The sequence below is a fragment of the Cervus canadensis genome, chromosome 21, assembly GCF_019320065.1.
Source record: "Cervus canadensis isolate Bull #8, Minnesota chromosome 21, ASM1932006v1, whole genome shotgun sequence".
NCBI classification, from domain to species: domain Eukaryota; kingdom Metazoa; phylum Chordata; class Mammalia; order Artiodactyla; family Cervidae; genus Cervus; species Cervus canadensis.
This window is the reverse complement of record NC_057406.1, coordinates 10,616,298-10,638,200: the sequence shown is the minus strand read 5'-3', so window position 1 is coordinate 10,638,200 and position 21,903 is coordinate 10,616,298. Positions and strand designations below refer to the sequence as shown.

General features: G+C 41.3%; 1 protein-coding gene and 1 non-coding gene across 2 annotated transcripts in view; both read left to right on the top strand.

Annotated features, from left to right (window-relative positions):
- The window catches only part of LOC122423776 (cat eye syndrome critical region protein 2), a 116,083-nt gene that overhangs the window by 13,923 nt on the left and 80,257 nt on the right, over window positions 1-21,903 (top strand). The gene's annotated exons all lie outside the window — the stretch shown is intronic.
- Window positions 7,121-7,224, top strand: LOC122424100. The gene has a single exon (XR_006264299.1). It is a non-coding gene; the product is annotated as a U6 spliceosomal RNA (small nuclear RNA).

The following is a 21,903-nucleotide window of genomic DNA, read 5'->3' as shown; positions in this document are numbered from 1 at the left end:
GAGACATACCTGGTTGGGAGATGCTATGTAAATGTCCTGTTTACCATCAAAATTTCACCCATTTTAATCCTTGCATGCTGCTTTGCCTGAGTCAATCATTACATAATAGTTGCAAAATTGTTATTTTCAAATTGTATCGTTCTTTTCACACTTAAAAGTTGGCATTCATAATTTTTTAAGAAATTATTTATTTTAGCTTCCCTGGGTCTTTGTTGCTTTTGCTCTTCGTTGCAGTGCATGGTCTTGTCATTGCAGTGGCTTCTCTTACTGCCAGCACAGGCTCTAGGCACATGGACTTCAGTAGTTGCAACATGCAGGAGTAGCGACTTGTGAGCTCTAGAGTACAGGCTTAGGAATTGTGCTGCACCGGCTTAGGCTCCGAGGCATTTAGGATCTTCGCAGACCAAGGATGGAACCTGTGTCCCCTGCATTGGCAGGCGGATTCCTCTCCACTGTGCTACCAGGGGAAGACTGGCGTTTATAGTTTTCATTCATAGATTTAAAAGTGTTTGATTCAAAACTGTTTCTAGTATTTGATTTTATAAATTTTTTTTTCTTGGAAATTTCGTCTTAAGTGGATAAACATTGATATACTAATTTTCACAAAGTAAGATAATTTGTAAATAATAAAAAAATTGTAAAGCTTCAGATCTTTTTTCGTTATACTTAAAAATGTTTCAAACCTACAGTGAAGTTCAAAGACAAATATAGGTGAGCCTTGCATACCTTTAGTTTAGATTCACCACTTGTTAACATTCTATTTTATGTTTTCTTTTTTGATGAACCATTAGAAAGTAAGCTGGCAACGTGATACTTTTCTCCTGAAATACTTTTCCATGCGCTTCCTAAGAATAGCGACCCTCTCCCACATGACTGCATCAGCATATTCACATTTAAGAAATTAACAATAATTCTGTAATATATCAATATCCAAACGTTGTCACTTGTCCCCACAGTGACTTTTATAGATGTTGTCCTTCACCTCTATCCTGGATCACACATTTGTTTGGTTGTTGGGATAGTTTTTAAGCAGATTGAAGCCAAGTCATTTATCCCAGTAATAGGGAAAAGTTGATAAAATGATTTAAATTTCAAGCTGTAAATATGTGAAGAAGAATAATAGTAAGGAAAAAAGATTTCATTGGAATAATACTGGCTCCAGCCCAGGCAGTGCTCAGGGTGTGGACAGACTATCTCTGAGCGTCAGCTTCTTTGTTGGAGAGTTTTTTGCTCATTCCATAGGGTTATGCTGAGAGTCAAGTGTTCATTAACATTGTGTTTTAAAGTCAATTTTACTAACTATAATTTAAATACAATAAACTTGCATCTTTTTTAAGTATGTAGTTTGAGTTTTGACCAATGCATGCACCCTTTTGAATATCTTTACTTCAGTCAAGATATAGAACATTTTTGAGGGAGTTTCCTTGTGGTCCAGTGGTTAGGACTCTGCTTCCACTGCTGAGGGCACAGGTTTGATCCTTGTTCAGGGAACTAAGATCCCACAAGTCACACACCGTGGTCAAAAATCACCCGCAAAAATATAGAACATTTTTGTCACTACCGAATTTTCCTTGGGTCCCTTGGCAGTCGACTTCCACTCTTGTCTGAGACAGTCACTGATCTGCTTTCTGTGACTGTAGATTAGTTTCACATCTCTAGAATTTTCACATAATTTCATTATTACTGGGATAATTTCACATAAATAGTCTTATAGTCCATGTTCCTTTGTATCTGGCTTTGGTCAGCATGATTTTGAGATGGATCTATATTGTTGTGTGTCTCAGTTGTTCTGAATATAAGTGCTGTGTATATTCACTTACTGGAGAAGGAAATGGCAACCCACTCCAATATTCTTGCCTGGAGAACTCAATAGACAGAGGAGTCCATGGGGTCACAAAGAGTTAGACATGACTGAGTGACTTTCACTTCACATATTCACTTAAAAGTCTTGGTGTAGATACTTGTTATCAATTCTTCTGAGTAAATAGCTAGCCATGGAATTGTTGGGTCATCTTTATAAGAAACTGCCAAATTGTTTTCCAAACAAATTTCTTTTTCAGTTATTTCAATTAATGTATAATTTATGCATATTAGCAGCCCCCGTGTTTAGTGTACATTCTGTGACTTTTTACAGTTGTGGAACACTATCACAATCAAGGTGTAGAATAGGTTCATTCCCTAAAAACTTGCATCATGCCCCTTGGTAACTAAGCATTTCCTCTAGCCCTTGGCAGTCACTTATCTGTGTCACATAAATGGAACTATACAGTATGCAGCCATTTGGGCTTGATGTCTTTACTTGGCAGAGTGCATTTGAGGTTAATTCCTGTTGTGGCATGTGTTAGCATTTGGTTCTGTTTATTGCCAAATATTCCTTTGTTGGGACACACGAGTTTGTTTATCCATTCATCAGAAGATCATTTGAGCTATTTCTAGTTTGGGCGATCATGAATAAAGTTGCTTAAGTGCTCATGTACAGATGTCATTGTGAATACCTAGCAGCAGGATTGTAGGGTGCCAGAAAGTGTGCGGTTCCCTTTGGAAAACAGTGTGGTGGTTTCTGGCATTCCCTCCAGTAGTGTGTGAGCCTCAGTTCCTCTGTATCTAGTGTGTGTTCCTGTCAGTGTTGTTTTGAAAACTGTCCTAATAGGTACATACTGCTATCTTGTTGTGTTTTGAATTTACATTTGCCTCATGACTAATTGTACAGAGTATTATTTGCCATCTACACACTTTGGAGAATTATCTTTTAAAATCTTTGCCCATTTAAAAAAAAATCTCTTGTCCATTTAAAAAATTGGGTTGTTTTCTTAATATTGAGTTTTGAGAGTTTGTCATGTATTTACAATAGAAATTCTTTATAAATGCATACTGAGAAAATATTTTCTTCTGTTCTAGGGCTTATCTTTAATTCTCTTAACAGTGTCTTTTTTTTTTTTGAATCATGCTTTTGGTATTGTATTTAAAAAATCATAGCCTAACCTAAGATCACCAAGAATTTCTTTTGTGTTTTCTTCTAGAGGTTTTATAGTTGTGGTTTTATAGTTGCTTTTTACATGTTTTCTTGATAGTGTATGAGAAGTATTTTTATAGCTCTTCGTTTAGAAGTAAGTGATATTTTTCTATTTGCATAGAACTGTCAGGGACAGTCCAGAGGGCTAACCCTTAGAAGCGAAGTTCAGCTTAATTCTGGACCATACAGAAATCATTTTATGTTGAAAAAGACATATCTTCATTCTGGGTTCGTGAAAGGGGGTTTTCCTCAAAAGTTGGCTGCAGCAGACTTTTCTGGTGTTCCAGTGGTTAAGAATCCACCTTACAATGCAAGGGACATCAGTTCAATCCCTGGTCTGAGAAGATCCCACGTGGCGCGGAGCAAATAGGCTCCTGTGCCATAACTACTGAGCCAGTGCTCTGCAGCCCGAGAGCCACAACTACTGAGCCAGTGTGCCGTAGCTACCCAAGCCCAGGTGCCCTAGAGCCCGTACTCTGCAGCAGGAGATGCCAGTGCAGAGAGAAGCCTGCGCACCACAATTAGAGAATAGCCCCCACTCTTCACAACTAGAGAAAGCCTGCATGCAGCAAGGGAGACCCAGCACGGCCAAAAAATAAATCTTAAAGAAAGTTGGCTGCAGTGGTTGGCTGCTGCAGAAGCACCAGCATTGTGTGTGTTAGCTTTCTTTGGAGGACGGAATTTGATGATGAAAATAAAGAGTAGATTATTGAGATAGTTGGTACACGATAATTTAAGAAGGAAAAACAATCAATTTGTTTATTTGGCATTCGATCCCTCAAGTACTTAATGATTAATGGGATAAAAAGCTGTGGATGCAGACTCACATGCAGATTAGTACAAGTAAAACTGGAGAAATCTGAATAAGATCAGTGGATGTAGTTTCCTGGTGGCAATATCATAGTTGTGCAAAATGTTAGTGTTGGAGGAAACTGAGCAAAGTGCATGGGTTTCTCTGTAGTATTTCTTACACTTGCATGCAATTGTCATATTATTAACTGGAGATGTATCAATACGTGTTTTGTTACCAAAATGTTGTTGATTGGAGACATGTTTGTAGGCTTGATACAATTGACATCATCGTGTAACGTTGTTAGAGCTTCATATTGATCACGGGTTCATTATACAGTTCGAGATTGTTATTATCATTCACATTTTGCTCCATTAGGTTTTTGCTCCAACCTTGTGTGTATTATAAGTGTAAAATTTTCAAAAAATGACATGTCACAAAATTTTGAGTGAAGAATTTTTTGGTGAATTTTATACAGATACTTTCTCTGATTGTCTGAGCAACATATATACTACTGATTTCCCAGAAGAGGATCGTTCTTCAGAATATAGTTCTGCTTCAGATGATGTGAATATTATTGTTGTTCAACTGCTCATTGGAAGTGATGGACAGGGAGGCCTGGCATGCTGCAGTCCATGGGGTTGTAAAGAGTTGGACACGCCTGAGCAACTGAACGGAACTGTTCACCTGCTAAGTCCTGTCCAACTCTTTGTAATCCCATGGACTGTAGCCCACCAGGCTCCTTTGTCCATGGGGTTTCCCAAGCAAGAACATGGAGTGGGTTGCCATTTCTTCCTCCAGGGGAAGATACTTTACCGCTGAGCCTCCTGGGAAGCCCATACACACTTTGTATAAACATAAATAAGCACTTATTTTATAATGCTTAAAATGCATGTTCATGCTCAGCGGTGTCTGACTCTCTGTGACCCTATGGACTGCAGCATGCCAGGCTTCCCTGTCCGTCACCAACTCCCAGAGCTTGCTCAAATTCATTTCCATCGAGGTGGTGATGCCATCCAACCATCTCATCCTCTTATCCCCTTCTCCTCCCGCCTTCAATCTTTCCCAGCATCAGGGTCTTTACCAGTGAGTCAGTTCTTTGCATCAGGTGGCCAAAGTATAGGAGCTTCAGCATCAGTCCTTCCAGTGAATATTCAGGACTGATTTCCTTTAGGATGGACTGGTTGGATCTCCTTGCAGTCCAAGGGACTCTCAAGAGTCTTCTCCAACACCACAGTTCAAAAGCATCAATTCTTTGGTGCTTGGCTTTCTTTATGGTCCAACTCTCATATCCATACATGGCTACTGGAAAAACCATAACTTTCAGTAAATGGACCTTTGTTGGCAAGGTGATGTCTCTGCTTTTAATACACCAACTAGGGTGGTCATAGCTCTTCCAGGGGCAAGCGTCTTTTAATTTCATGGCTGCAGTCACCATCTGCAGTGATTTTGGAGCTCAAGAAAATAGTCTGTCACTGTTTCCATTTTTTTCTCCCATCTATTTGCCATGAAGTGATGGGACCAGATGCCATGATCTTCATTTTTTGAATGTTGAGTTTTAAGCCAACTTTTTCACTCTCCTCTTTCACTTTCATCAAGAGGCTTTTTAGTTCCTCTTTGCTTTCTGCCATAAGGATGGTGTCATCTGCATATCTGAGGTTATTGATATTTCTCCCGGCAATCTTGATTCCAGCTTGTACTTCATTCATCCAGCCCGGGATTCCCATGATGTTCTCTGCATAGAAGTAAAATAAACAGGGTGACAATATACAGCCTTGACGTTCTCCTTTCTCAATTTGGAACCAGTCCATTGTTCCGTGTCCGGTTCTAACTGCTGCTTCTTGACCTGCATACAGATTTCTCAGGAGGCAGGTCAGGTGGTCTGGTATTCCCATCTCTTTTTAAGACTTTTCCACAGTTTTTGTGATCCACAGAGTCAAAGGCTTTTTATCATACATACATCATGATATTTCATTCTTAAATATTTCAGCATACATTGCCTAAGAACAATATAAAAATAAGAATGTTCTCCTTTACAGCCACAATACTATTAATACTTCTAAGGAAAATTAAAAACAGTTTCATAATATTATTTAATCATATTTATAGCATTATCTAATCTAATATTCAGTTCCTCCCCCTGCCCCCATCAGAAAAGTATCTTTCATTGTTGGTTTGGTTTTGGTCAAGGTTTCTTGCATTGCACCTGGATATTATTTAATTTCTTTTCATCTAGAGTAGCCCTCTTGACTTTTTGCTCTTTACAACCCTTTGATGAGTGTCAGTCAGTTGTCTTATAGAATATTACATGTTTTGAATTTTTCTGTTAACTCAAGATTAGATTCAAGTTAAACAGTTTTAGTAAGATTGTTTCATATGTGTTGTTGGGCACTTACTATTTCATGCCAGAAGCTGCTGATTTCAAGTTGTTACTGTTGTTCAGTTGCTCAGTTGTGTTGGACTCTTTGCAACCTCATTGTCTGCAGCGTGCAGGCTTCTCCTTCACTATCTCCTGGAGTTTGCTCAATCTCATGTCCATTGAATTGGTGATGCCATCCAGTCATCTCATTCTCTGTCACCCCCTTCTCCTCCTGCCCTCAGTCTTCACTAGATTCAGGTGAGTTGACTCTCTGCATCAGGTGGCCAAAGTGTTGGAGCTTCAACTTCAGCATCATTCCTTCCACTGAATATTCAGGGTTGACTTCTTTTAGGATTAATTGGTTTGATCTTTTTCCAGTCCAAGAGGCTTTCAAGTCTTCTCCAGCACCACAGTTCGAAAGCATCAGTTCTTCAGCATTCATTGTTTTTTATGGTCCGGGTCTCAGGTCCGTACATGACTACTGGAAAACTGTAGCTTTGACTATACAGGCCTTGGTTGGCAAAGTGATGTTTCTGCTTGTAATACGCTGTCTAGATTTGTCAGCTTTCCTTCCTAGCTTTCCTTCCAAGGAGCAAGCGTCTTTTAATTTCAGTGGCTGCAGTCACCATCCACAGTGATTTTGGAGCCCAAGAAAATAAAATCTGTCACTGTTGCCCCTTTTTCCCCTTCTGTTTGCCACAGAGTGCCGAGGCCAGATGCAATGATCTTCGCGTTTTGAACGTTTGAGTTTTAAGCCAGCTCTTCACTCTCCTCTTTCATTCTCATCAAGAGACTTTTTAGTTCCTCTTCACTTTCTGCCATCAAGGTGGTGTCATCTGCATATCTGAGGTTGTTGATATTTCTTCTGGCAATTTTGATTCCAGCTTGCGCAACCTTAAGTCCAATCTGGCATTTCCTGTGATGTACTCTGCATAGAAGTCAGATGAACAGGGTGATAGTTGATTCGGCAGTACGTACACTAAAATTGGAAGAATACGCAGAAGATTAGCATGGCCCCTGTGCAAGGATGACACGCAGATTTGTGAAGGATTCCATGTTTTTGCTCGATGACAACCTCGAGGGGTGGGACAGGGAGGGAGGTGGGGGGGACATGGGTCAACCTATGGCCACTTCACGTTAATGTTTGGTAGAACCAATGCAATACTGTAAAGCAATTACCTTCAATTAAATCAGACATGGAACAATAGTAAATAAATTTAAAAAGTAAGTGAATAAATATTTAAAACAAAAAATAAGCAGGGTGACAGTACATAGCCTTGACATACTCCTTTCCCAATTTTGAACCATTGTTCCGTGTCTGAATCTGACTGTGGCTTCTTGACCTGTGTACAGGTTTCTCAGGAATCAGGTAAGGTGGTCCGGTATTCCATCTCTTTAACAGTTTTCCACAGTTTGTTGTGATCCATATCACAACAAGGCTTTAGCATAGTCAGTGAAGCAGATGTTTTTGGATCACTGCAAACTTTCCCCCAAGCCGTGAGTAGGACTATTCCTTCCATGGCTTTCTTTTATGTAAACATTAGTGTTTGTGTGTGCCTGCATGCTCAGTCATGTCCTACTTTTTGCAACCTCATGGAATGTAGCCTGCCAGGCTCCTCTGTCCATGGTATTTCCCAGGCAAGAATACTGGAGTGGGTTGCCATTTCTTTCTGCAGGGGATCTTCCCAACCCAGGGATCAAACCCATGTTTCTTGTGTCTCCTGTATTGGCAAGCAATTTCTTTACCACTATGCCACCTAGGAGGCTGTTTACTGTTAGTGATATTTATTTTAATCACTTGGGTGGGGAAATTTATATTTTAGATTGAAAAGAAGAGAAAGCTACTAATATCACTCAGTCAGCTTACCCTTGAGAGGATAGCTCTGTACACACAGGTGCCAGAAAGTAAAGTAAAAGACTTGGTCACTGCTCACAAAACTTGAGAGAGAAAGGGAGATATTATAGAGGTAGATGTTTAAATAGACTATTGTAGTACAGTATTTGTTAAAATGGAAGTGTGCAAAAAGTACAGCAGAAGCTAGGAGCTTTACAAAAAATAGCTGAGCCTGTTGGCGGATGGATGTAGGGGAATTGGGACAGTTTCACAGCTTCCTCAGCCTGGAAGGCTGGGTAGAGAATCAACAGGTGCATAGGTACAGAGAGAGGGTCACTTAGTAGGATGACAGTCCATGTGGGAGGGAGGAAGAGACTGTGCCAGAGAGAGGAGGGCACTGGGGGGCCATCTGCAAGGTGGGTGGGGGTACAGGAGACGAGGCTAGGTTAGTGCTGAGGTGATGCTTAGATAGGAAGGTTATTCGATTTTATTCTGAAAGTTGGGGTTTTCAAACTTTTAAAGCCGTGAATTACTTTGTTAAAAGGAAATTTTATGCAGGAACTCAGTATTTAAAACAGATAAAAATAGAGCACTGTTTGAAAATTGCCGTAGGTCATGAGCTATTCTAGTTTGAGCAGGAGAGAATGTTGTGATTTATAATGTTTGGAGCAGGATGGGATATGTCAGTGTGCAGTAAATATTTGTTGACTGAATGGAGAGTAGAGTTCAGTTCCTCTTAGTACAGAGGCAGCAGGTTGGAACCAGAAAGGCAGTTACCAGGCTGTGCCAGTTGCCTCGTGAGAGCTGCCAACCCGAGCTGGAGATTGAATGTTGCTGCGGGTGAGGGTTGGACACAGAGTTGGTTGGACAGTGGCTTGAAGAGACTAGTACTGTGGTCCCAGTTCCACCCCCGGGGGTGTGTCATCCCCAGAGTGTTCTGGGGATTTGTGGAGGCCTTTTGGTGCCAGAGATCAGAGGCAGCACTGGCGGAGAGAGGATGGGCAGGGGTGCTAGATGTCCCACATCCAGCCTGAGGTCTTAAATGTAGGTGAAGAAAAAACTGGGATTTAAATCCCAACTTACGGTTTTACATGTCAACACAGGGTAGTTTTTGCAGTGTTTAAACATGTACCAAGATTTTTAGGAGTGCCACTGCTCAGGACCAAGGAAAGATTACACTGTTTTGTTTGAAACGTTGATGAGAGTTTTTCACCGTTTCGGAATATCCTATATTGTATCTTACTCATCACTGATCATAGTTAATTGCTTACACCTCAGCCTGGTGTTGGTCTGTGTTTTTATTTTGGGTTCTATTTTAACAAATGACTGCTGTGTCTTCTAGTGAGCCCATGCTTAAGCATTTACATTTTGAAATACTTTTTATTATGTATTTAATTTTTGTCTTCTCTTGATTACAGTTGGGGTAATATATCAGTTATGTTTATGGTTGTAAATTATATTTATGGCTGTAAGAAGGCATCATTATCTGTGAATTTCACCTCAGGACAGTGTGGGGGTTGTAAACTCAGTGCTGTGAGGAGGGGGTGCGGACCTGACTGAGGAGGACTGTGCCATCCCTGTGAGTCCTGGGACTCTGGCTTGGGGGCTGCCCAGAGGCAGTCACTCTTCATTGAGACGAGGACTGGCTCTGGGGTGAAGGCAGTAAATGTGGGGCACGCTGAGTTTAGGCTTACACACAGCTTCAAGTTAGAAACGTGTGGTAGAAATTGTGAACTGGGATTTGGAGTCGAGGAGGAAAAATAACAGTTAACGTTTCTGGAGAGTGAGGTGGTTAAGAACACAGGTTGTGGAGCCGGCCCGGGCTGTCTCCGTGGCCATGCTCTGCACCTGGGTGACTCTGCACTCTGAGCGCCGTCACACCTGGTGTTCTCATTCTTAAAAATGGGGATAATATACTTACCCACTAAGTTAATATGGGAATTAAGTGCCTTAAAACGTCAAATACCTGAATAATGCCAACTTAAAAGTTGTATTCAAATTAGCTATTCACCAAAAATTCAGTAAATGCCAAGAATTTTGAATTGATGTATGAATTCTATCATTTGGGCCTTATAAAACAGAATTTTTATGAGAAGACTGAGGCCTAGGGAGATTTCCTGTAGACTCGTGAATCATAAATTGTACAGGAAGTAAAAGTCTGAATTGGCTAGGATAGAATCACATGCTTCCAGACCTTCCCTTCCATCTGTGGACCTCAGACCAGCAGCATCAGCATTGCTTGGGAGCTTGTTAGAAATGCAGAGTCTCAGGCCTCACCCTGAGATGACTGTTTCAGATTTTGAATTTAAGTGAAATTTCCAGGTGATTCCTGCGCATATTAAAGCATGAGAAGCTCTGGGCTCAGAGGTGTGAGCTGGTCTGGCTCAGCAGGGGCAGGGAACAGGGAGGGAGGCCTTGCTTGGTGCAGGCGCTGGGCCCCCAGGCTGGTGGACCCTGGCCTTGCTCCAACTTTTAGCTCTAGGACCTTGGCAGGTCTCTTCCATTCTCTGGACCTCAGCTTTCTCATCTTTAGGTGAGGCAAGTTGTCTTCCACTCTGATATTTCCAGGTCTTCTCCTGGGAAGACACTTGTGCATGGTGTTTAGGGTTTGGGTGATGTGGGAGGTGAGTGGTAATTTGGGTGGAGAGTCAGGAGTGTGCTTAGGCATATGAGTGTACCATGAATGGAGATGGTGGATTTTACTAAAGTAAATATATTTAGTCATCGTTTCTGAATTTTGTTCAGAAATCTTAAGATTTAAGAGACACATTCTTTAAGCATATCTTCAAATTTAAAGCTGGCAAGTTGAGGCTTCTGTGGTGATTATTTTTTCTTTATTTGGCTTATTCTCAAGTGAACATATCATAGTTGGATATATTTTATATTAAGTTCTAAAATAGTATTACTTTTAAAAAAAATCTAGGAATCACATTTGGCGTCCACATTTTGTCTGAGTGTCCTCATTTTTCTTCAGACTTTCTGAGGACCTTGACAGTATCTACTACTTTGTACCTGCAGGGATCATGTCTAGAATAAATGGACTTCCCTGATAGTTCAGTCGGTAAAGAGTCTGCCTGTTGGGCAGTAGACCTGCGTTCAATCCCCGAATGGGGAAGATCCCCTGGAGAAAGAAACTGCAACCCAATCCCGTATTCTTGCCTGGGAAATCCCATGGACAGAGGAGCCTGGCGGGCTACCTCCATGGGATCACGAGAGTCGGACATGACTTACCAACTAAACGACCGCCAGGTATTAGATAATGTTTTGTGTTTGATTTATAAATTTTTCTTAAAAATATTTTAACTTCCTTGGAAGTTGAAAAATCTAGGTCTTTGCCCCTTGAATGTAGTTGTGGTGAAATCTTCAGGAATATCCTCAATTTTTATCCCAAACTCAGGTTGCCTCACTGAGGAAAAGAGGTTTGTAATACACAAAAGAAAAAAAAAGTATGAGGGGAGTGGAGAGCTCAGAAACACGCAGCCACAGAGATGTTCTGGAGTAGGTGGTGGTGGTTTCCGCGGATGGTGCTGACTCTTAAGGAATGGTGCTGAGATCAAGGAAGCCAGAGATCACCACCTCCCAGCCCCCAGGGGAGGGGCCTTGCAATGTCCTGCTTCCTGCAGAACACTTCATTTTGAACTTAAAATCTTTGTTTTAAAGGGGGCTGCATTTTGAGCCCTGTGCTGTCTGCCATCTGCTTTTCTCCCAGGTTTGGGAACATGAGGAAAGCCAGCAAGCCTGGGAAGGCCAGAGAGAGGGGAGAGGTTGTTCTGAAGGGGGTGGGGGCTCTCTTAAGTAACTGGCTGCGTATCTGTGTAATCGTAACCTCATCTGTCTTTGTAGAGATGGTTGAGGGGACCCCAGGAGAGCCTTGTCCTTGCAACGAGCAGGGTCTCTAGTTGCCTAGCGGGCTTCTCACTGTGATAGGTTCTCTCTGCTGAACTCGGGCTCCAGGGCGCGTGGGTTTCAGTAATTGGGCACGAGGCTCAGTAATTGCAGTGCTCAGGCTTAGTTGCTCCACGGCATGTGGATCCATCTCAGACCGAGGATCGAACCTGTGTCTCCTGCATTGGCAGGTGTATTCTTCATCACTGAGCCACAAGGGACGCCCCGAACCCTTTATATTTCGGAATCATTTTCGATTTACTGAAAAGTTATTGTTACAGTCCCAAGAGTTCATGTATTACCCTGTTAGCAAACTTTTTCTGTAGAGGGCCAGATAGTAAGGATTTTAGGCTTTGTGGACAGATGGTCTTTTCTCGGAATTGCTTAGTTCTGCCAGTGCAAGGCAAGAGTGGCCATAGCTGGACAGTAAGTAAATGAATGGGTATGGCTATGTTCCAGTAGATACTTGTTTTGCTTCTTTTTTTTCCTTTGGTATGCCATGTAGCTTGCGGAATCTTAATTCCCCAACCAGGGACAGAGCTCAGGCCCTGGCAGTCAAAGCACCAAGTCCTAACCACTGGACCACGGGTGAACTTCCTCAATAAAACTTGATAAGAGCAGGTGGCTGGTTGGATTTTGATCAGTGGACATTAGTTTTCTGACTCCTGCTGAATACCCTTTACCCAGCCTTCCTGATGTTGAATCTTACACAACCAGGGTACATTTGTCAAAACAAAGATACTTTGGAACAGTGCTGCTAACTAGACTCAGACTTCATTTGAATACGTGTCCATCTTTGATTTGGTTTTCAGTCTTGCATGCTGCTTTATGCTTTGTTGACAGCATGTCTCCTCAGCCTGTTACTGTCAGCTGGAGACTTTGGATACTCATTTTGATCTGTGAGCTTTGTTGCCCAAATTGTCCTTTGGCAAAGGCCAAAGGCCAAAAGCTTTGGCCTTTGTGGTTCTTTCAGGTAAGCCTGTGTCTTTTGGATATGTCCTCAATTTTTCTTTTTTGAACCCTTTTTTTCTTTTTGGCTGCACAGCATTTGGGATTTTAGTTCCCCAACTGGGGACTGAAGCTGTACCCCCTACAGTAGAACCACAGAGTGTTAACCATTGGACCTCTAGGGAAGTCCTTTGTATACTTTCTGACTGAATTATATTCCATTATATGGATATACTCCTCTTTTCTCCTGATCTTTTTGTGAGGTGGTGGACATTTGGATTGTTTCCACCGTTTGGCTGGTATGAATAATAACTTTGTGTATTTGCTAAGGAGTGTTTTTGTGAGCATGTATTTTTTTTTTTCTCCTGGGTGGGTACCTAGGAGTGGAATTGGAGTTGTGTTTGAGTTTATAATAAACCCCCAAACTTCTTACCACAGTGGCTGCACGAGTTCCAGTTTTTCCCATCATCATTAGTACTCAGTATTGCCTGTGTGATTATGACATTCTACTGGGTGTAGAGTGCTACCTCCCTAATGATAATGATAGTCAGCACCTTTTCATGTGTGTGTTAGTGATTCACATATTGTTGATGAAATTTCTAGTAGGATATTTTGCTTATTTTAAAAATTAGTCTATTAAGTGTATATGTTCTGGATAGAAGTCCTTTGTCAGAATTATTATTTTACATATCTTTTCTTTCAGTCTCAGTTGTCTTTTCTTTCAGTCTATGAATTTTCTTTTCTTTTCAGTCTATGAGTTGTCTTTCTAATTTATAAATTAGAATTTTTGAATTCTAATTTATCAATTTTTTCTTTTATGGTTGTGCTTTTGTTATCATCATATCTAAGATGTTTTTTCCTTGCTCAGGATCACAGAGGTTTTCTCTTAGATTTTCTTTTGCGGGGGAGGGCTGCACCTGGAGGCATGTGGAACTTCCCTGTCACATCCTCTGTGGTAGAAGTGTGGAGTCTTAACCACTGGACCACTGGGGAAGCTGTTCTTAATATTTTCTTTAAGTTTTTTTGTTTTAAAAAAATATTTCTGTGTTTATTTTTGGCTGTGCTGGGTCTTTGTTGCCACGTGGGCTTTTCTTTAGTTTTGGCAAGCGGGGGCTGCTCTCTAGTTGCAGTGCGCGGGTTCTCTTGTTGGTGAGGGTGGGCTCTAGGGCTCGCAGGCTTCAGTAGGTGCGGGTCCCAGGCTCTAGAGTCAATGATTGTGGGGCACAGACCTGTTGCTCTGCAGCATGTGGGATCCTCCTGAACCAGGAATTGAACCCATGTCTCCTTTATTGGCAGGTGGATTTTTTTTTTTTTAACCACAGAACCACAAGGGAAACCCTGTTTTGGATTTTATATTTAGATTTATGATCCATTTTGAATTGATTTTTGCTTATGGTGTGAGGCATTAATCACAATTGTTTTGTGTGTGTTGTAGCACCATTTGTTGAAAGGTCGTCCTTTATTCATTGAATTGCCTTTGTCCTTTTGTAAAGAATCAGTCAGTTGCTTACATATGTGTGTGCTCACTTCTGGACCATTATCCTGTTTCATTATTGAATTTGTCTGTTTTTAGGCTAATACCACACTGTCTTGATTACTATAATTTTGTCATAATTCTTAAAATTAAATAATGTTAGTGATATTCACTCTGTTTGCCTATTTTATGTCCTTTGTATTTCCATATGGATTTTAGAATTATGCTGAGATTTTGATTGGGATTGTGTTGAATATACAGATCATCTTGTGGGAAATTGACCTTTTAATAGTATTTAGTCTTCTCTCTGTTTCAATTTTCTTTAAGTTTCTCACAGAAAAATTTTATGTTTTTCAGTTTAGGTCCTACCTTTTGTTGGATTTTTCCTGAAGCATTTTATACTTGTTTTCTATGCTGTTGTACATTTAAAATTTTTTTAATTATTTAAAAAATTGTTTTTTACTGTGCTTCACAGTATATGGGATCTTTGTTCCCCAACCAGGGTTCCACAGTGCACCCCGGTAATGAAGTGTGGGTCTTAACCACTGGACTGCCAGGGCAGTCCATGCTGTTGTACATTTTTAAAAGATTCCAGTTGTTTTTTGCTAGTTTATAGACATGCAATTGAGTTTTATATATTGACCTTATATCCTGTAATTTTCCTAAATTCACTTTTTTAGCAATATTTTTGTAGATTCCATTGGGTTTTCAACATAGATGATGTGATAATGTCTGCAAATAAGACAGTTTAGCTTCTTCCTTATCTGGGTACCTTTTATTTTTATTGCCTTATTGCTCTGTCTAGAACTTCCTATAAAACGTCAAATAGAAGCAACCGGAGCAGTCATCCTTGTCTTGTTCTTCATTTGAGGGAAAAGCATTCAGGCTTATCACCCTTTTATTTTCATTTTGTCCTAAAGTTATTTAAAAGTATGTTAATTTAGTTTCAAATACTTGGGAATCTGTCAAAGAGTTTTCTATTATTGACTTCTAACTTAATTCTATTTTGGTCAGACAAGTAGAGTTGGCATCTTTTTTTTTTTTTAACTTCTCATATTCATAATTTTAATGCAAAATTAAACTGTGAAGAAAAAAGATTTACAGTGAATATGAAAACATATGGTACATGTTCTTAATATATAAGAAGACATTATAATAATAAGGACAAATGTAATAGTAGAGAAAGTCAAGAGCATGTGGAGAAGCAGCTCACTAAAAGAAGTAACCAGTAGCCAGCATGTATGCGGGGATATGTTTGTCTTTGCTAGTGGGGTTGTCTATTGTTTCTGTCTATTATTTCCTTTTGGGAATACATGCCTCCTCTACTCCACAGGTTCTTGCCTCAAGTTGGCATCCTTTAAAGTGATTGAGACTTGTTTTGTGATCCATAACGTGGACTTGCTAGTTATTTCATATGTACTTGAAAAGAATGTGTGGTTTGCTGTCGTCGGCTGGAGTTTTCTTATTTAGTCAGTTCAGGAGCTTGGGTAGCTTTAAACACAAAAAGAGTGAAATATGACATGGATTCTTTTCTCTTTCCTTAAATTCATAATGTGAGTCCTTAGATCCTGCCACTCTTTCTACTAGCTGAGGAGAACAGTCTCCTGATTAGAATGACAGCTCTGAGCTGGAAGGCCTTATTTCATTAGTGCACTAACCAGCCACAGAGATTAGCTTATTGGCTACTTAATAATTAAATGAAGTTGGTTGTAATTCTTTGAGCATACACAGAACTTAGTAGGTTAACCCTTTATTGCCCAGGATTCCTGGGGAGTTTATGTATGAATACAGAGGAGCCTAAAATCCTTGAAAACTCTGAGAAGAGCTGTTTCAGTAAATTTCAAGAGACGATCTTATTTAAGAGACATATTAAATACAAATAAAAACAAAATTACAGATTTGGAAACTAGTTCTGACTTGAGTATTCCTTTATTAACTGATTTTGGAGTCTTAATGGAAGAACTTCTATACCAGCACTTCTTTTGGCTAGCCAGTTTTACTCTTTGAGGAGGTTTCACTAAAGCATTTCCTTGGTTATTTCATATCCTTGCAGCAGCCTTGTAAGATGCAGAGTAAGGTTAGTGGAAGAGAAGGCTGCACTGGAGTATTGATCACTGGTGGTGAACCAGATGTGGACTCGAATTCCAGAAATGAAAGAGACCTTGGGTAAGGTGATGGACATCTGGTGGTTGAGGAAATTCAGATGCAGAAAAGTTAGTGGTTGTCTGACAGCAAGGTGCTGTGCCTCTCAAAGGGACTTTGACAGTCTTGAGACATTCTTAGTTGCCACAACTTGGGACAGGGGGCCCCCTAGTATCCAGTGGTTAGAGGCCCAGGAAATTGCCAAATATCCACAGTCCCCAGAACAGTTCTCTGGGCCAAAATGTCAATACTGCTGAGTTTAAGAAGGGTCTGCATTCAGTTTATCTTGAGTTTTGATTAGAACCTGGATCTCTAAAACTGCTTCCAGTGAGTTAGCCATCAGCTGCTCTTATTTTTCATTCTTTTCAACTTCATTTTTAAAGATTCAAGGTAAAATCCACATAACATAACCATTAACCACTTTAAAGTGTATACTTCAGTGGCATTTAGTAGATTCAGTATGTTGTGCAACTGCTGTCTCTTTGTAGTTCTAGGATATATCCATCACCCCACAAGGAGACCCCATACCGTTTAGACAACTCTCCATTCCCTGCCCCAGCTCTGGCTACCACTAATCTGCTTCTGTCTCTGTGGAGTCTTTTTTTTTTTTTTTAATGTTTCTGTGGATTCTAAATTCTTTTTATGTGGTGCTTTAGAAATAAAGTGGATGAGAAGTCAGGAGCATGGACATGACATCTGGGGTCCCCATTCTTTTCTGTCAGTGATGGGTTGAAATCATTCATTTGACCTTTTCCCTTTATTTATGTGACTGCTGGCCCAGTAGCCAGAATATTTTTCTGCTTTACATGAGTCTGAAATTCTAGCCCACAATCTGTTTGCTCAGAGTTTTTATGGATGTCTGTGAAAGTCACTCAGTCGTGTCCGACTCTTTGTGACCCCATGGACTGTACAGTCCATGGAATTCTCTAGGCCAGAATACTGGAGTGGGTAGCCCTTCCCTTTTCCAGGGGATCTTCCCAACCTAGGGATTGAACCCAAGTCTCCCACATTGCAGGCAGATTCTTTACCAGCTGAGCCACCAGGGAAGCTCTTGAATGTCTGTAACAGAATTTAATTTCTCACTGATTCTCTCTCACCTGGTATGCTTCTGAGCCACCTCCCCAGGTACTGAACTAAGTGTCCTTCCATTGATGTGCTTGAAATTAGGAACTAAAGTGATTAGGGAGGTAAATTCATCCCATTACTAAACATAAATGTGCTTGGAATCATTTAGCACCTAACTTGTATTGCTTTGTAATTAAAAACAAAAACAAGTATATTCCTATGTTTTCGCTCCTGCTTAAAACCCTCCAGTGGCTGCTTCTCGGGTTTCGAGTAAACTCTGAATTCCTTACCATTGTGTAATAGGGTCCCCACAGGCTCTGCTTCCACTCCTGTTCTGTTCCTTCCTCTCCCTGGCTCTTGGTGTGGGCAGATGAGCCCTTTTTTCTCTCATGAAGGATCCCAGCTCCTTAAGGCCTCTGCACCAGCAGTTCCCTCAGTCTGGAGGGCATAGGGAGACATGCCTTGTACCGGTTTTCAAATCTCAGCTCACATGTCATGTCACATGGGAAACCTGCACTGATTACCCTGTCCGTCTATGGCTTGTAGTAGACATTTCGAGTGAGTTTTGTGGAGAGAATAATACAGCAAATTCCTATTACACACGCTTTTGTTCATAGCCAGCCAGTTTAGAGCAGCCCTGCCTCTCTTTGTGACTGTCACTCTCTGTCATACTGGTCTTTTCAGTTTTCTTTTTCTGCAGTTGGCGTTTTTTTTGTTTACTTTGTATACTACCCAGGACTGCGGGTTTTTTGAGCAGGCATCTTGTCTGTCCTATTTACTCTTGAGTCCCTAATGCCTGGAACATGTTCCTATGTGTACATAGTAGGTGCTCAGTAAATATTTACTGAATGAATAATGAAATGAAATAAACTTCCTCAAATCAGAGACTGTGCCTAACGCATGTTTGTCTTCGTCACTATGCCTGATGCAGAGCTGCTGCACACACAGGTTCCTCTCCTCTCGTCTCCTGACAGTAGATCTGTGGATGTAGTAACCCTCGAGCAGTGTTTCTGTGATGGGAGGAAGGAGAGCACACTCTTCTCTGCATTTGCTCTCGGATTGCTCTGCTGTAGTAAGACTGGAGATTTTTCCCGTTGCCACATTCACTTGGTGTTTAGTCTCAGTTGTTGTCTGCTCATAGGTAAACTTGGAACTCGTTCTAGAAGCCCACATTTATCTTTCCTTCCCTGATTGGTTGTTTCTAGAACTCTGGAAGGTAAGATCATCTAAGTTTAACTCCTTTTTTACAGATGAGGACTTTGCCCAGATTCATACAGTAAAGTGGTGGGTTTGGTTGGGGTTGGAAATGAGAGCTAAGCTCAGCAGTTAAAAATACTGTATAATTTTCTCTCTGTTGCATATTTATGAGTTCTGTTTTATTAGTTGGACTCTGTAAGTTTTATTGGCTCTTTGTGATTAGGGGCTATGTACTCTGAGTACCTGCTATAGCTTTTAACACTAAGCATAGAGTAATGTTTTTGGACTAGGAGACCAATGTAAGAGCATTGCTTTATTTGAGAATTAATTTAGTGTTACATCACTGTTTCTCCCTGCTTTATGGGAATATGGGAAGAGACACTCGGAGGACAGAGCTTGCTTACTTGTGCAGAGGGTACATACAGGAACTGAGAACGGGGTGGATGAGATGGGGAGGGTTAACAGAAGGCTGCAGGCGGAGGCTTTGCTCTTTGGAGCGAGTCCATCACTTCCTGCTGTCCAGTCCAGTGTGAAAGACCATCTGGGCCTCCCCTCAGCAGATGAACGTGATGTAGTGAATGTGCGATGTAAAAGCTGGGTTTTGCTGAAAGTAACTGTCATGTTAGATAGATCTGGAATATCTAGTGCAGAGATGGGATTGAAATGGGCAAAAAAGTGTAATGATTATTTATAATTATTTTGAGCCAGTGTAGATCTATTTATATCATGCAGACATATATTGAATACTTTAAAAATATGTGGTATCATTATAACATTGTTTTATGTGTGTGTGTGTTCAGTCGTGTCTGACTCTTTGCGATCCCACAGACTGTAGCCCACCAGGCTCCTCTGTCCATGGGATTCTCTAGGCAAGAATACTGGAGTGGGTTACCATTTTCTACTCCAGGAAATCCTCCTGATCCAGGAATCAAATCCAGGTCTCCAGTGTCTACTGCATTGGCAGGCAGATTCTTTACCACTGAGCCATGTGGGAAGCCCATTATAACATATTATATAGTTTTATTTCTTTTTAAAGTCATATATAATGAACATTTTCTGTGTTAATAGTACTGCTGTAGAAATCAGTAAGTGATGTTTTTGTTTGTCATGGCTGATATTCTAATAACTTACCTTAGTTCTTTTGCATGTTGAATGAATGATGATCAATTGCTGTGGCTGCAGTTTTGGTGTTCCTATTTGTTGTAACTAGGAGTTACAGTAAATTACAATAAATTACCCTTGGGAAAGGGTAAGTTCTGTGTATCTAGTCTGGTTCCCCAAAGTAAAGCCATAGGAGTTGTCCCCATTGAGACTCAGTAGTGCAACCAAGGCCGGTTGTTTTCTTAGAGCTACACTTCATCTTCTGTTTCTGACTTTGCTTTGCATTTTCCTTCCCTGCCCTACCCTGCACCCTGCAGCTACTTCTGTGCTGTGTGTGCCTAGAGCAGGCTTGGGCTTTGGCGTGGCTCCCGTTCTTAGGGCTGAAGAGCCTGAGCCTTTGGCTCCCAGTGCAGCAGTATCACTTGCTGGTTTTTCTTCAGCAGATCTAACTGATGGAAGATAGAAAGACACCCTCTGCCCACTGCCCCCGCCCCGTGCCGTGGGGTCAGCTGGTTAGCCCTTTTTTCTGGAGGCTCAGCCAGCCGTGAATGAGGACTTCTGAGGTTGGGGTGGTTGTATCTGGAAGTCTGCTATATCCCTCAGAGCTCTTGAAGTCACTCAGGAAGCTTGCACATGACTTGCCATTTCCATTAGGGGCGTGCGGCCTTTGGGAGCTCAGCCACCTCCTTTCTCCTGATGGGGTGGGTACTGCAGTGTTGCTGTGTGTCTGCACTTTGTCCCCCAAGATGGGCTGCAGTCAGACTTTTTTGATTAGCCACTGTTACAGTTTTCTTCAGGAAACACTCTTTAAAACCACTCTGAGGTGGAGAGAGTCTGGGCTCAGCCCCACTGCTGCTCTTGGGACACATAGACCTTTCCTTGACCTTGTTGGAAAGACATCATCCACAGAGCCCATAGGCAAGTTTTAGATGAGGAAGACCTGTGATGATTGGGAACCTTCTATAAAGGAATCAGAATCAAAAAGTTCTTCTTGTGGGAGAACAGAGAAAGCAAGTTCATAGTTCTGACCTTGAAAGCTGGAGTGTGGGGAAAACAGGAACAAGCTGTGTCCTCACACTGCTGGAGGGGTGCGTCTCCCGTGCGAGGTTGCCTTTTCCAGGCACTTACTGGTCAAGACCTCAAGTGATGCTTAGACTTTGCTTTTGACTGTTCTAGTTGGATCCGTAATGCACTGTTCTGTCTTGGCGTTAGGTGACCTGTTGGGTCACGCTCACTGTCCAGCCATTGCTTGGCTTGCTGCCCTGCCTCCTCACCCCTCAAACACACATACTGTTTGGGTACTCTGGTCTGAGCAGCAGGAAAGTGGGTGTTTGGTCGCAGAGGACTGTCTCTGCTGCAGAACCTTTGGTCCAGTTTTCCATTTGGTATTCAGTCTGACATTTTGGACCGACCCTCCTCTCCAGATGTTCTGAAAGCTAGATGTGCAGTTTACATACATTTTACATACATTTACTTCCAAGTTTTACATACATTTACTTGGAAGACAGAGTCTAGAATCAGTCCAAGTCTCTGGAAGACAGGGTTTCAGATGACCAAGTTTTGAGGTGTATGGCTAACATTGTTACTGATGTGAATTACCTTAGCTGGTGAAGAGTATACCTGAAGGATTAATCTGAGCAGATGCAGATGTAATCTGTCTGCTCACTCTCTAAGATGGGAAAAAACTTGTTGGGGTAAGGAGTTGGAGTGGATCATAGCTCATCGGGGCCAAGTCTGTCCATCATTCACCTTAGCCCTTCTTGGTGATCTTTCCTTTTGGGGCATGCTTACATGTGTGAGGAATCTGTAACCAGTGATGAATTCCTGAAGTGTGGTTGTAAAAGTTAGAGTTGCGTATACACAACTCTTAAAATACTTCTTACTAAATTGTCTCTTATTTAGATGGTGGAAAAGTATGGCGGTGACTCAGTTCACTTAGAAGCCATTCGTATTGGTGCCTTTCATGTGTAGCAGTGAGCCCTTAAGTGTTTGAATACATGAATTGATAGATGAAACAATTTTCTTCTCTTCTTGCCTGTTGACAGGCACTTGGCATTTCGTCCGAGTCTCTGACGTCAGTGTCGTTTTTCCCTTC